Below are 14,202 nucleotides of genomic sequence, written 5' to 3'. Positions count from 1 at the left end.
TTTTGTGGTCTGCTGCCCCTGGGTTTGGACTTAGAAGGTCTGGGAGGGACTGGAAAGGACCAGTTTTTAGAAGGCCAATGCCTACTGAATCTAGGTGGCTGCACCTGTAGGAAATCTTTAACAGTTGCACAGATTTAGCTTTCTCCTCCATCTTTTTAAGGACTTCTGCTTCATTGCCAAAAAGGTGTTCTTGGTTTAATGGTGCATCTAGTAATTTTGCTTTGACATGGTCTGGCAAGATTTGTTCCTTAAGCCAAGCATGCCTTCTAAGAACAGACCCAGTGACAGCAGCCCAGCAAGATGCTTCTAAGGCATCAAACACACATTGCAAAGTATGTTTTCCAACTTAGTTAGCAGAATGCATCAACTCTTGTAAATCTTTATGTTCTGCACAATCAGGAATCAACATAATTTTCTGTTTAATTAGCTCCATAGTATGTTGCTGATACTTTAATATATTAAACTGGCAAATTAAAGCCCTGATGGCTAGAGTAGCAGAGGTGGATACCTTCTTACCCCATCTGTCTAAAGCCTTAGTCCCTGTCTGAAGGGGTAGAGTTTTTGGCTATTGTAGCCTTAATGCCTTTAGGTCCCAGGGAAATGGTCTCTGGATCTGCAGTAGAATTCTTAAAGAGGAATTTGTGGGAGTCAGGCACTCTGTAGTACCCGTCTGGTTTCCTGGGAGCTGGAGGCAAAGTATCAGGGGAAATGGTGGATTCCAAGAAGACATCATCTACAATTTCCAGAACAGGAGGGATAGCTAGAGGCCTGTGCTGAGGCAAGTTTAAAAATTCCCTTAGTCTCTTTTTGGACTGTGGGTAGTCCTGGCACTTCCAGCGGAACGCTCTCTAAGGGTATGCAGTGTCTCACCAAAAGAAAAATCTTCTGGAGGAGAAGCAGAGGGAATGGAATCCTCTGCATCAGAATCCTCATAAGTAGATAAGGGTATGTCCTGGTAATCAGAATGATCAGAGTCAACAAACTCATGATCTGAAGAATCAGAAGAAAAATCAGTTCTTGGACTTTTTTTTTGGGGGGGGGGGGGCTAGCTTCCCCTAATTAAAGTAATAAGGTTTTTAGCTGTTCTAAGTATTTGTTTCTGAGGCATGTGGGACTGAGAATGCGCTTTGGTTGTCTGTTTCCTAGGCGTAGTGCCTGAGAAATTTGGTATTTTTGGTTTGAAACAAAGTCGTCGGTTTAATATGAAAATCGAAAGAAACACAAAATAGTGATACTGTAGAACAAATCACGCCCGTCTCTACCAAAATAAGTTAAATTTATTCCGTTAGCGCTTTCGTGCATTAACAGATAGATGCACTTCTTCAGAAAAAGTGCATCTATCTGTTAATGCACGAAAGCGCTAACGGAATAAATTTAATTTATTTTGGTAGAGACTGGCGTGATTTGTTCTACAGTATCACTATTTTGTGTTTTTTTCCAAGTTTGTGGTTTCTTTATCGTTTTTACAAGTTTTGATGAAAATCGAAAGGCCTGAATACACCCTCAGTAGCCGGTGACTGCACAGCGGCTCCGGACCCATCCAAGGTAGAGACATCCGCAGGTTCCATAGTCGAAGAAGCATCTCGGGGCATAGCTGACTCTGAATGGGTCCCAATAGAGGCATGCAAATCTGTAAAAGTAGGTATCAGGGGCTGCGAAAGCACCTCAGAGTACCAGCGGACTTGCGACTAGCTTAACGGAAGCGTCAGCAGTTTTGCACCTATGCAGTCTCTCCCTCTCTATCCTTATGTTTTTTTAGAAGATCGGTAGTCGGATGGCTTATCTAAGCCATTTCGGAATACGGAGAACGACAGAGAAAGAATTTTGTTACAAAAAGCGACCAACGACAAATAGTTCGGGCGTTGAACAAGGTACAAAACCGACAGCGAGGAATGTCGTGGTCTGGGCCTAAACAGGTGACGCAGTAAGAATGAAAATCTCTGTAAGGTATTTGCTTTCCACAGGCAAGACAATTACATTTTTCTGACACTGGTTAGAGCAAGAAAAAAGGATCCCCAACGGGGTACTTATCTTTTAGAGGACTTCAGGTTTGAAATTCAAAAAACGAAAATTTCTGGAGGCGGCCAACCAACACTTGTGAACTGCTTCTGCTTCAGACACAGCACAGCAAGAAAAGCGGATGTAATGGCGTCAGCTGCATGTTTTATACCCCTGATGACCTGACGTCATGGAAGAATCGACACCATCAGACGCAGAAATTCCAAGACTCTGGTATTCAGGCCGACTGAGGGCTACCTGCAGGCAGATGACCCAAATGTGATGACTGCAAAAGTGAAATACGAAGAACATCTTTTTGTATGAGAGGGCAAGGGGGAATGCACAAGTGTACATCCCCTTCCAAGGGAATGAGAGAGCATCCATCTTCCATGCTTTGGGGTGTGGTACCCTGGAGCAGAAGGTTGAAAAGTTCTCTCCTCATGGGGGAGCCAAACAGATCCACATCTGGAATACCCCATCGATGGACCAGGTCCAGAAACACATCTCTGTTTAGCATCTATTCGTGAGAGAGAGTCATAGTCCTGCTTATAGTATCTGCTATCACATTGTCTGCTGAGGGAATGTGGACAGCTTGGATGTTGACTGTCCAGGGCGATTTCTCATGCCTGCAGGGCTAACCTGCACAGGAGGTAGTACCTTGTCCCCTCCCCACCAGTTTGCTGTTATACCACAACACAGTGGTATTGCCTGTGTACCACCTCAGGGTGCCTGGAAGGAGATGATCCTTGAAAATTTGTAGAGATATCAGGGCTTTCATTTCCTTGTTACTGATGTGTTCTTTCTGTTGAATGAGGGTCAATGAGTTTCTCACTCTCCATTCTCCTAAGGCTGTGCCCAACCTGTGTCTGAGGCGTCTGTGAAGAGGTCTTGTTTGGGGGGCAGGCCTGGGTTGGCATTTATCTGAGCTATCCTCAAATTCAATTCCCTGGAAAGGCATGGGAGCATGGGAATCATGCACACCAGGGGGAGCAGATGTTGTTTCCAGACTGTTCTCAAGTACCATTGGAACTTTCTCATGTAAAGTTTTGCCAGGAGGAACCATGGGGATGGTGGAGGTCATGAAACCCAGGAGCCTGAGGAATTCTCTGGCTGACATGGCTTTCAGGGGGAGTAAATCCTTGAAGTAAGTAGCGAGGAACAATATTTTTTTCTGGGAGAAGACAGGCCATCATTTTTTTCTGTTAGGATCCTGCACCCATGATCCTGAGAAGATGATTTTTTGAGGTTTACAGTGAATCCCAGATTTCTCAAGAGGGAAATGGCAAAGCCAAGATGTTGTAGTATCATAGGGACTGAAGGGGCCTGGATCGGGATATCGTCTAGGTAGGGGAAGAATTGGTTTCCCTTTGCCCTAGCAAAGGCCATGATTGGTGTCAGGCCTTTCTAAACACTCTTGGGGCCATAGAGAAACCAAATGGCAAAGCACAAAACAGACAGTGTGCAGAACCCACTGAGAAGAGGAGGAATTTCCTGAAAATGGGATAGATTGGAATGTGTAAGTAGGCATCTTTCATATCCAAAGATATTAAGAAGGCCTGAGGTAGGATCAGGGGAAGCAGGGTAGGAAGAGTGAGCATGAGAAAGGAGGGAACTTGAAGGAAGGTGTTGAGATGGGACAAATCCAGGATTGGTCATCACTGACCTTCTTTCCTTAGGAACTACCATCATCCGGGAGTAAAAATCTCTTTCCCCTTGCATGTGAAGAGAATTCTTGAATGGTTCCTTGATCCAGGGGTTCCTGAAGAACTGGCAGCAAAAAAAGGCAGCAGTTCTCAATGGGGATGAGGAATGCCTTTGGGAGTAGGTATGGTCTCCCAACTCATTAAGTATCCCTGTTTTATTATAGACAGGACCCAAGAGTCCTGGGGACCTGATTCTAAGCAGGTAGGCAGTTGGAGAGATGCATGGAAAGTGGGGTGTTTGGATCCAGTGCCTGGTAGTCACAGACTACCAGGCTTACCTGAAAGGGCCGTTTGGTGGTAGGAGTAGAGGGAGCAGGTCTGGCTGAGGTCTGTTTCCTGGGGTCCTTCTTGCTTTTGGCTGGCAACTATCTGGCAGGCCTTCTCACAAAGGACGTTTTGGTAGGGTAATTCCTTTGGAAGTCTGGGATCGGAGAGACAAAAATGCATCTCAGATCCTGTAGCTCCTTGCTCTTCATTTGAAGGGTCTTAAAAAGGTCAGCAACCTCTGCACCAAACAAATCTTTATTGTCTACGGGTGCGTTCAAGAGTTTAGAATCAATGTAATCAAGGAGAGGCTGCAACCTAAGCCAGGAGTATCTCCTAATAACAGAGATTGAAGCAACAGCCCTAGAGGAGGCCTCTACTGCATCATAACTGCACTTAGAGTGCCTGGTCACCTGAGTGCAGGAATTCAACAGGGTTAGCCTTGGCTGGGGAGTCAGGGAGGCCCCCTAGTTGTTTAGTCACATCAGCTAGCACAGCCAGGAAATATTTGGCCATGTGGGTTTGGTAGTTAGCTGCTCTAACTGCTAGGGTAGTAGAAGTGTAGACCTTTGTCCCTAGGCGCTCCATTAACCTGTTCCCCTTGTCAGAGGGCAGGAGGGAGGTGGAAGGTAGTAGCTCAGCAGTTTTGTCTGCAGCCATAGCAATGACTGAAGGGTGTTCAGAGGGTGCTTTGTACAAGAATTTAGCATCCTCCGGAACCTTATAAAACCTGTCTGGGTGTTTGGGTGCAGGAGGTTGTGAATCAGGGGTTTTGGAGGCAGACAGGAATGCATTCAAAAAGGCAGGGTGAACTAGAACAGCAGATGAGTTGGGAGACTACTACATTTGCAGGAGTTCATAATTTCTCATCTGGGTTTCTGTAACCTGACTGCTGTCCCACTTAAAGAATTCTTTAATTTGAGCAATGGTTTCCCCGATGGTGACAGCTTCTCCTAGGGAATCTGTGCCATTAGACTCTTCCTCTGTGGAAGCATACCCCAGAGGGGAAGCAATTTGTGAGGTATAAGTGAGATTCATCCCCTGACGAAGCCTCTCCTTTGGATGAAACATCCAGAGCAGGTTTACCTTTGGGGGATGATGCAGTAGGGGCCTGGCACAAGGTTAAGAAGGCGTTCAATAGGCCTTGGGTGATGGCCTGCCAGTCAGAAAATTGATCGGAGGCGGCTGGCATTGGCGAAGGAGCAAGATGTTGAGTTTTTTTTGCTTCTTTTTATGGGACTCCGACATCAAGGTATCTGACATCCGGTGAAGAATGGGAGGGCAGGACACCAGGCAGCACTCAATATCAGAGCTAACGTCCTCGTGAACCACAATTTGCAAGATTCCACGTGGACCCTTGGAGATTATGAGCGGTGACAGATTTTGACACTTGCTACTCCCTCTGGGACGTGCCCTTGGCTTCTGTAAAAGCTTCCGCCTGGGTACCCGCCAAAGGAAGGTCTGAGGATTCCGGCTCAGACTCTGGGCCTTCATACGTATCGAGAGGTATGGCTGGAAGGGAGGGTGCAGCAGTTGGTTCGGGCCTAGACTTTTTGGCCTTTTTGACTGGTGGCTCATCCGAGGGGCCCAATGTCAGATCCATCGCTTTGGCCAAACGCTTTAGACGGTGGTTCTCTAAATAAAGGCAACTAAGCGACTCCTGAGGGTTTTGGCAACAAAGGCCTGACAAATACTACAAGTAGTATGGCCGTGTTCTTGGCCTAAGCAAAACAGGCAGAGCTCATGCATATCTTTATGTGGAATTTGCCTTCCACACCTACAATTGCCCTTTCTACCTGACATGAAAAATCCCACAACAGTACCAAAGGATAATCAAAACCCCTTATGGTGTACTTATCCGAAGTAGGATAAGATGAGTGCTTCACACGGGATCATCTGAAGGAGCGACGACCGGAGCTGACAGTCACACAGGCGGAAGAAGAGTTTTGAGGAAGGTGTATGTTGACCTCCATTTTGTACCCAATGTCTGTATCGCTGACATCCACAGAGAGAAGCGGGACGTCACACACAACCATTTTGTAAAATAGCCAGAAGTACGAGGGTCGACCAGAGGCAGACTTCCTTGTGTTAGAAATACAGCAACATATGAATAAAAGGACATCTTTATGTGCTGGTTTGACAACTGGGCTGATCTCTGGGTCTAACTTCATAGAGTACACAACTGGTAGTTTGCCTAATTTGTCTGCAAAAATATCAGAACAAACAAAAAAAAAATAGCTTGTGCGAAATCTGAGCTGTTATGCAAGCTTACATGGTGAACTTCTTTACTAAATGATATCAGTCCCATTTTCAAACCGTCTCTGAGGACTAATAATGACCACGTCTCGACTACGAAAAATTGCAAGTCATAGCTGCTCCCAGCAGAGTAGCATGAATGCACTGCTGAGCCTTCGGTTTGAATCTTTTCTCCACCATAAGCAACAAGCTTTGTACACTTCGTCAAATCACGCTGTTCTGTAGCTTTTACTCTAGCAAATATTTCTGCTGACATAACGTTGCACTTTGAGCTAGTATCTACTTTGAGCTCTACCAGACTCCCATTAATCTGAAGAGTACAAAAGAAATCATTCTTTGCCCACAAATCTATTGTACTGACTGTTCCACCAAGCACAGACACACCATCAACATAAAAAGTAGGGTCACAACTTTCTAATTGATTAACTTGCATCTTGGAATGCCCTCTTTTAATAAAAGAAGGTGCCTTGCTCGATTTGCAAAACCTTTTGAAATGATTCCACTTACTGCGAGAATGACACTGCTGAGCAAAAGCTAAGCACTTTTCTCTTTTGGGTTCGCAATTTCCACCACAATTACGACAGTTGAACATGAAGCTTGGTGGGGGGCACATGTTTTGACTTCTGACTCACCCTTATGCTTCATTGAGCAAGTCCTGGAATTTACTGGAAAGATTCAGGACTTTCCAGGGACTGTTACAGGACCTGTAGTAGCTGCCATGTGCTTGGGCCGGTTTCTTTTAAACACATGCTGCATGCTATCAACATGAGCTTTGTCATTGCACCTTCCATAGCTATTCTCATTTGTAAGCATACTTGTGTGTTTTTCTGTAAGCTTGTATATATGACAAATCTCAATGACCTTATTTAACGCTAAATCACCATCTCAAAGCAAAATCTTCCTCACTGTGTCATTATTAATACCACACACAAGCCTGTCGGTCTTCCCCCCTCCCCTGCAAACACAGCAAGTGCATACACAAATGAGCACACTTTTTCAAATTTTCAATGGCCTCTCAACCAACTAAATTAAGTAGAATAAATGCCTTTGTACGTGCGTCTTTGTCAGAAAAAGCAGCCTGCATGACAATATCGTATTCTTGCTTAAACACTCTCCAATTTTCTGCAATACTGTTATCAAACACAAGTGGTGAGGGTCTGCAAAAACCTTCTGCCATGCCTGCAGGATATAGTAAAACACAATGGAAAATGGTCCTTGTAATTATGTACGAACATGTACACACACCAGGTACTTTTAATAATATTCAAATGCAAAATAAACTTCAAAATACTGTACTCTGCGAAATATGCTTTGAAATAACTGTAGTTTGTGAAATATTCTTTGAAATGGCTGTACTTTGCCAAATAACTGCACTGTAATACTGCACACACCTGCAAACACTATGCACACCAAGGACATTTTGAATAGCTTTAGTTAACACGAAAAAGTAGCAAATAGCAAAAAAATATGGTCGCTTTCCATTTCGGCACATTTTATGCAAAACAAATACTGTTTCAAACATTTTTGTAATTATTTCATATATTTTTATCAATGTCACAGTTTCGGACATTTCGTTTAATAAGAAATTAGTTTTGAGCAGAGTGCTTCGTTTTATATTTAAAGCAAGTTTTAGTACCTGGAATTTGTTTCTGACCTGTTTTGTGAGTCGTTTGAGCAGTTGGGATGATACACTCCTATATACTCCAACTTTAACCGGCTGCCTCATGGCTGTAACTCTGGATCTCATACTGACATCATCTCGCTGCTCTTATGCGCATTAAGAAGATGTTGAGGCTTGGTTGCTCATTTAAGTAGTTTATTGTACACAAATACATTAGGATGGATGGCAAGAACATTAAACTTAAAACAAACTAACTGACTGACTACATACTTTCTGGTTGCTCACTCAAAATGGCACTCTTGCTTGCATGTGCTTACTACTTAAATGCATGTGCTGACTCACTGGAAAGCTTCTTAAAGGTATATCGCACAAAATGATCTACAGTTTTAACCCATGGTTTTGACACCAACTACTAGTTTGGGAAGGGCCTTCCTGGAAGAACCTGGTGTTTACTGGAGATATTATGATGGCACCAACTTTGCAGCCATCTGCAAAATTGGTCAGCTATAAGCCCTTAAGATTCATAGGTTCGCAGATTATCTTTGACTCCAGAGAAGTAAATTCCAAAGAACAGTGGCCAGAGGACTGAACTCTTGAGGTATATCATTACTGACAGGTCTTTTGGGGGAAGTTCCCACCACCACCCTAACTTTCCGGGTTCTGTCTGTGAGCTAATTTGCTATCAGAGTTGCACTGGGATTGACATTTAGCTTGTTGAGATTATTAAACTACACTCAAGTGAGGGATAGTAGTGAACACTTTCACAAATTCTAGATATGTGGTGTGAACATTTTCCCTCATCCATTGTTTCAGTAATGATCTCAAAAAAGTTGACGAGATGAAGTAGGCAGGATCAGCCCTTGGAGGGGAAAAAAACTAGTTCAGGCTGAAAGTTTGTAGACTGTCTATGCCCTTATTTATTAATTGTAGTGTTACAGACGAGTCTGGTAATGCTTTCAAGTCTACAAATGCTTGGGTCCTCTAATGTGCCAACTTAGTAAAGAGGGATGACAGTCTTCTACTTGTCCATCACAAATCTGTTTAGAGGAAGATACTAAATAGCCTGAGTAGAGGCTTTGAGCGGTCCTGTTTCAGGCTAAGCAGAATGCAGCCTGGCATGTTATCCAGTCCCATAGAAGCAGTGTCCTTGGTCTTTGATAGCACTTTGGGTATCTGGGAAATTTGTGAAGAAGGTGTGGATGCAGGTATGTGTTACTGGACGGGAGGGGGGGGGGGGGGGAGTAGATGGAACTAAGCTTACCTGCTAGTAGACTTGTTATGTTTTCTGGGTCAGAGAATGTGACGTTACTTACTATTACCTCTGCGTAGTTTTGACCATTGTTTCATAGTTGGAGAACGCTTTATGACTGTCTTATGCCTGGGTGGTTATTTTTACCTTTTATCTAGCTTTGGTTGATTTGATCAGAGTCTGGAGTTCCTTGTTAAGTTCTGAAAAAGATTGTATCACCACCCCCCACCAACACACACACATTTTCTATATGGGGTCGGGGTGTCATGTTAACTGGTGCCATCTCTCCATTTACAGTCACATTTACTTTTATATGCAGTCTGCTTGTTAGGGGACAAATGGATCTATTTACATATGCACAGAATTTAGAGGTTAAGGATTCGATATTCACAGAGGGATCATTAGACTGGAAAGGAATGTTGAATTTAGCCAGATATTAATCAGCCTAAGTTTAGCTTTGACATAATCATTAAAATACAGTTATTGGAGTATGTTTTCAGCTTCAGTCTTACAGTGAATGTGACAGTGTTATGGTTAGATTTCACTAGGTAGGAGGTTACAAGTGGTAGGAAACAGAGCCGTTCCATATTGGTTTGAACCAAGTCGGGATTTTCTCTCTCCTAGCTGGGGTGCGAATTATGTGGTCCGGTGAGCCTGCAATAAAATCCAAAAAATTCAGGCTACACATGCTGGGGATGCACAAGTCTCCAGTTGAAGGAGGGTAGTTAAGTCCCCTGTTTGGCTGAAGGCTTAGGATTCCACAGTAGTCAGGTAGTAAGTATGGGCCAAAGGGATAAAAATGGGGTCCTAGAGTCGGTTATGATGCGATACAGGGTTCTGATAATGTAAGATACACACGAAGGAATTCCGCATTATTATCCTGTCCAACCAGTTTGGAAGTGAAATTTAGCATGGTAAATATTGGGGCCTTGCACTTAAGGGGCGCACCCAAAAGTCTTCAACCATATCTCCGTAATATTCATTCCAAGTTGAGGAATGCCTCCAAGGAGTGAAGGCTTTCTCTTAATGCACCTCTTGTTGAGCAGCATTATCTTAATGTTATCGAGATTCTGTTTTTTTATGTCAGAAACTTCTGAACACTGACTTTGCCTAAAAAAAAAGGAATGACTTGTGTAAATAAAGTTTTTGCCAATAAATGAAAGTCTGGGGGGGGGGGGTCCCTGGCAAATCAGGACCATCTACCATCTCCTCCCAGACTGCCATATATTTGTCTGCATGCATATACATATACTGACATATAAATATATACATGTGTGTGTTTGGGTCTATCTTAGTACATCGACAGTGCAAAATAGCGAAAACGGATTAACCGACACCGGAAGATCGAAAGTCACGTCACCGACGCCAGAAGATCGACAAGGCAGAAGACCGACGGAGGAAGACACCGACGCTGAGAACACTGCGATGGGGAAAGGATGTGTAAGTATGCGGTAGTGACGGACGATAGGGTGCGAGTAAGGTAAGTGTGCGATGCTGGTGTTCTGTAGGGTTAGGGCGCGGGTTAGGTGAGTGTGCGAGTAAGGTAAGTGTGCGATGTTGGTGTTTTGTAGGGGTAGGGGTGGGATAAGTGAGTTAGGGTTAGGGCGCGGGTTAGGTGAGTGTGCGATAGTGACGGACCTTAGGGTAAGGGTTTGGGTCAGGGTTGTGGATAGTTGTGTATGTATGGGTTAGTGTTCGTTTGTAAGGATTTTGGTGTGCTTGTGTTGTGTGTGTGAGTGTTGGATAGGGGATGTGTTTTGTTTGTTGGTATGATGTGTCGGGTGTAGGGGATGTCGTGTTTGTGAACTGTCGATCTTCTGGCGTCGGTGAAATGAATTTCGATGTTCCGGTGTCGGTAAATTCGTTGTCGCTATTTTGAATTGTCGATGTACTAAGATAGATCCGTGTGTTTATATATTATAAATATTATAAATATATATATATATATATATATATATATATATATATACATACATACATACATATATATACATACATACATACATGTATACATATATATATATATATATATATATATATATATATATATATATACACACACACACGTGTGTGTATAAAATAGTTGTGTAAGAACTTACCATAACCTTAGATGTTCTCCTCCTATGTTGCAGTATTCAAAGCAGTAGGGAGTTGCTGCTTGCAGCGCCACTGTCCAGCCAGTATACCAAAGTCTTAGTCTTGGAGGGTACATGTGACGTTGGTTACCAGGGCCATAAACCGGCATTAGGTATAAAAGTGACATCTGCACGTACCCTCATCAGAATTGTTTTGCCACATGCAGTACTGCCTATGAGGTTTCACCAGGCGGGTCCTAATCTGAGACCCTTAGACTTGCATGTAGGCCAGTCCTAGGGCAGTAGGATGGCTATGTAGGTAGAGATCAGGGGAAATTATGGCAATTTGCCCTCAGGAGATACATGGGATAGTAGTTGGAAAGAGACAGGGGGTAGGAGGGTGGGACTGAATATTGCAACATAGAAGAGAAGGACATCTATGGTTATGTTAAGTTCTTACACAACTATTCTATTTCATTCTGTTCTGATGTTGCCGTATTCATAACAGTAGGAAGAGTACCAGAGCTTTAAGTATGAACCTAGGAGGAGAAGGAAGGGTTCCTGTGGTCAAGCAGTCCCTGTAGGATGGTCCTGGCAAATCCTGCTCTAGCACAGGATGCTATGTCCAGCTTGTAGTGTTTGGTGAAGGTGTGTACAGAGGTCCAAGTAGCTGCTTCTAAAAAAAAAAAAGGAGTCCATATCTTTGAAGAAGGCAGTAGAGGAAGCAGCTGCTTTGGTAGAATGGGGTTTAATATCGCCTTGTAAGGATTTCCCATGGTGGGAGTAGCACAAGGAAATGGACTTGGAGATCCAGGAGGCAATGGTTTGCTTAGATACAACTTTCCTTAGGGCTCTGGGATGGAAGGAAATAAATAACTTGTCTGACTTCCTGATCTCTTTGGTTTTGTCTAAGTAGTATCGAAGTTGTGTGTGTACATCCAGGGAATGCAGAGTCCTTTCTGAGGCATTTTGTGGGTGAGGATAGAAAAGAGGTAGGTTAATGGATTGATTCAATGAGAGTTCATTAACTACCTTGGGCATGAATGAAGGGTCCTGAGGATAACTCTATCCTTGTGGAAAACAAGGTAGGGGATGTGGCCATCAGGGCTTGGATCTCTGAAACCCTCCTGGCGGAGGTGAGGGCAACTAGCAGGACTGTTTTCAATGTGCAAAGTTTCAAGGGAACAGAATATGCTGGCTCAAAGGGGGGCAAGGTTAGTTTTTCTAATACAAAGTTTAGGTCCCACGGTGGAGGGATGGGTTTCCGTGGGGGGTTGATTTGGAGGACTCCCTTTAGAAAGAGTTTGACTTCCAGTCTGGATGCCAGGGGTGGTGAAATGGGCAGACAGGCAGAAATGGCAGACAAATGGACTTTGACTGAGGAATATATGTTAGTCCTGTTTGGAGTAGCTCACACAAGTAGGATAGGACCCTTGGCATGGAGATAGTGAGGGGGTCCTGGTTGTTCCTATGACACCAGATGGGAGAGTCTAAGCCACTTAGCTACTTAATTTCTCCTAGTACTAGCTTTTCTGGCCTCCTGCAGAACATTGAATATGTCCTCTAAATAAAGGTATCTGTAAGGGATCTGAATTCCATCACCCATAAGGTAAATTTTAGGTTACCTGCGGGTATAGTAGGGACCCCTTGTTCTGTGCGAGTAGGTCTAGATGGTGGGGTAAACTGTGGTGATTGCCCTTGGCTAGAGAAAATAGGAGGGGAAACCAATGCTGTCTTGGCCAAAAGGTGGTTACCAGTAGGATTTTTGGTTTGTCATTCTGAATTTTTTAGGAGGACTTTCTGGATTAGAGTGAGGGGGGGGGCATACAGGTACAACCCCCCCCCCCCAATGAAAAGAAGGTGCCCACTTTCCAAGCTTGTGGATGTGGGCTCCTTGTGCAGAAGTTGGGCATCTGCCTGTTTACTAGGAAGGCAAATATGTCTGCTTGTGGAATACCCAACTTGTGTATCAAGTCTAGGAAAACCTCTCTCAGAAGCATCCATTTGTGAGAGGGGGCTGAGGTTCTGCTGAGTGCGTCTGCCATAACATTCTGTTCTGAGGGAATATACATGGCTAATAAGTGGACCCTGAGGGAAGCGGCTAGATTCCAAATCTGGATGGCCAGACTGCATAGTGGGTAGGACCTGGTCCTCCCCCAACTTGTTTATGTACCACAGGGCAGTCATATTGTCTGTGATTACTTTTAGGGCTCCTGGCAGGATAGAGGTCTTGAATGTTAGAAGGGCTAACAGCAGGGCTCTCATTTCCTTGATGTTGATGTGGTCTTTTACCCTTAGAGTAGACCATTTTCCTTGTACTGAGAGGTGTTGTTGATTTGTTTGTAACACTGCCCCCAGCCCAGATCTGAAGCATCTGTGGACAACTGTTGTAGAGGTGCTGGGATCTGGAGGTGGGTCCGCGAGTTGGTCTGCACTGCAGATATCCACCAGTGGCTCTCCTTTTTTAGGCATAGGAGAAGTGGAAAGTCCAATGGTTGTGAATGTTGGGTCCATAGTTTTTTTTTTTTTTAATACCCATTGAATTTTGTGCATGTGGAGTCTTGCTAATAGCAACATGTGTATAAGGGATGCCATGTTGCCTAATAGTCTCAAAAATTCCCGAGCTGTCAGGGTGGTTTTGTTAAGGATCTGGTTGAGGTACAGACAGAGTTCCTGAATCCTTTGGTCTGGGATGAAGGCCTTCATGCACCCTGTGCGGAGTCTGCACCCCAGGAAAATCATGTCCTGTGAGGGAATCAGGTGAGATTTTCTACGTTTATCGTAAACCCCAGAAGAGAGGGTGTTCGACACCTGTTGTAGATGAAAAACCAAAAAACGCACCAAAAGGGCTATTAGGATACTTCGTTTAATAAAATAATGAATAAAAAAGTCCACAAATATTCATTATTTTATTAAACGAAGTATCCTATAGTCCCTTTTGGTGGGTTTTTTGTTTTTGGTTCTTTTTTTTTGCACCAACACACCACTCTGTTGTTCTTACCTGTTGTAGATGAAGGAGTAGGCGTTTGTGGTCTT

General features: G+C 43.8%; 1 protein-coding gene across 1 annotated transcript in view; it reads right to left on the bottom strand.

Moving 5' to 3' along the window:
* TRIM33 (tripartite motif containing 33) overlaps positions 1 to 14,202 on the bottom strand; it is a gene marked incomplete in the record, with an annotated part of 2,559,229 nt that overhangs the window by 550,078 nt on the left and 1,994,949 nt on the right.

The sequence above is a fragment of the Protopterus annectens genome, chromosome 7.part0, assembly GCF_019279795.1.
Source record: "Protopterus annectens isolate FY-2018-M chromosome 7.part0, PAN1.0, whole genome shotgun sequence".
Classification (NCBI taxonomy): Eukaryota; Metazoa; Chordata; order Ceratodontiformes; family Protopteridae; genus Protopterus; species Protopterus annectens.
This window is presented reverse-complemented; position numbering and strand designations above follow the sequence as displayed.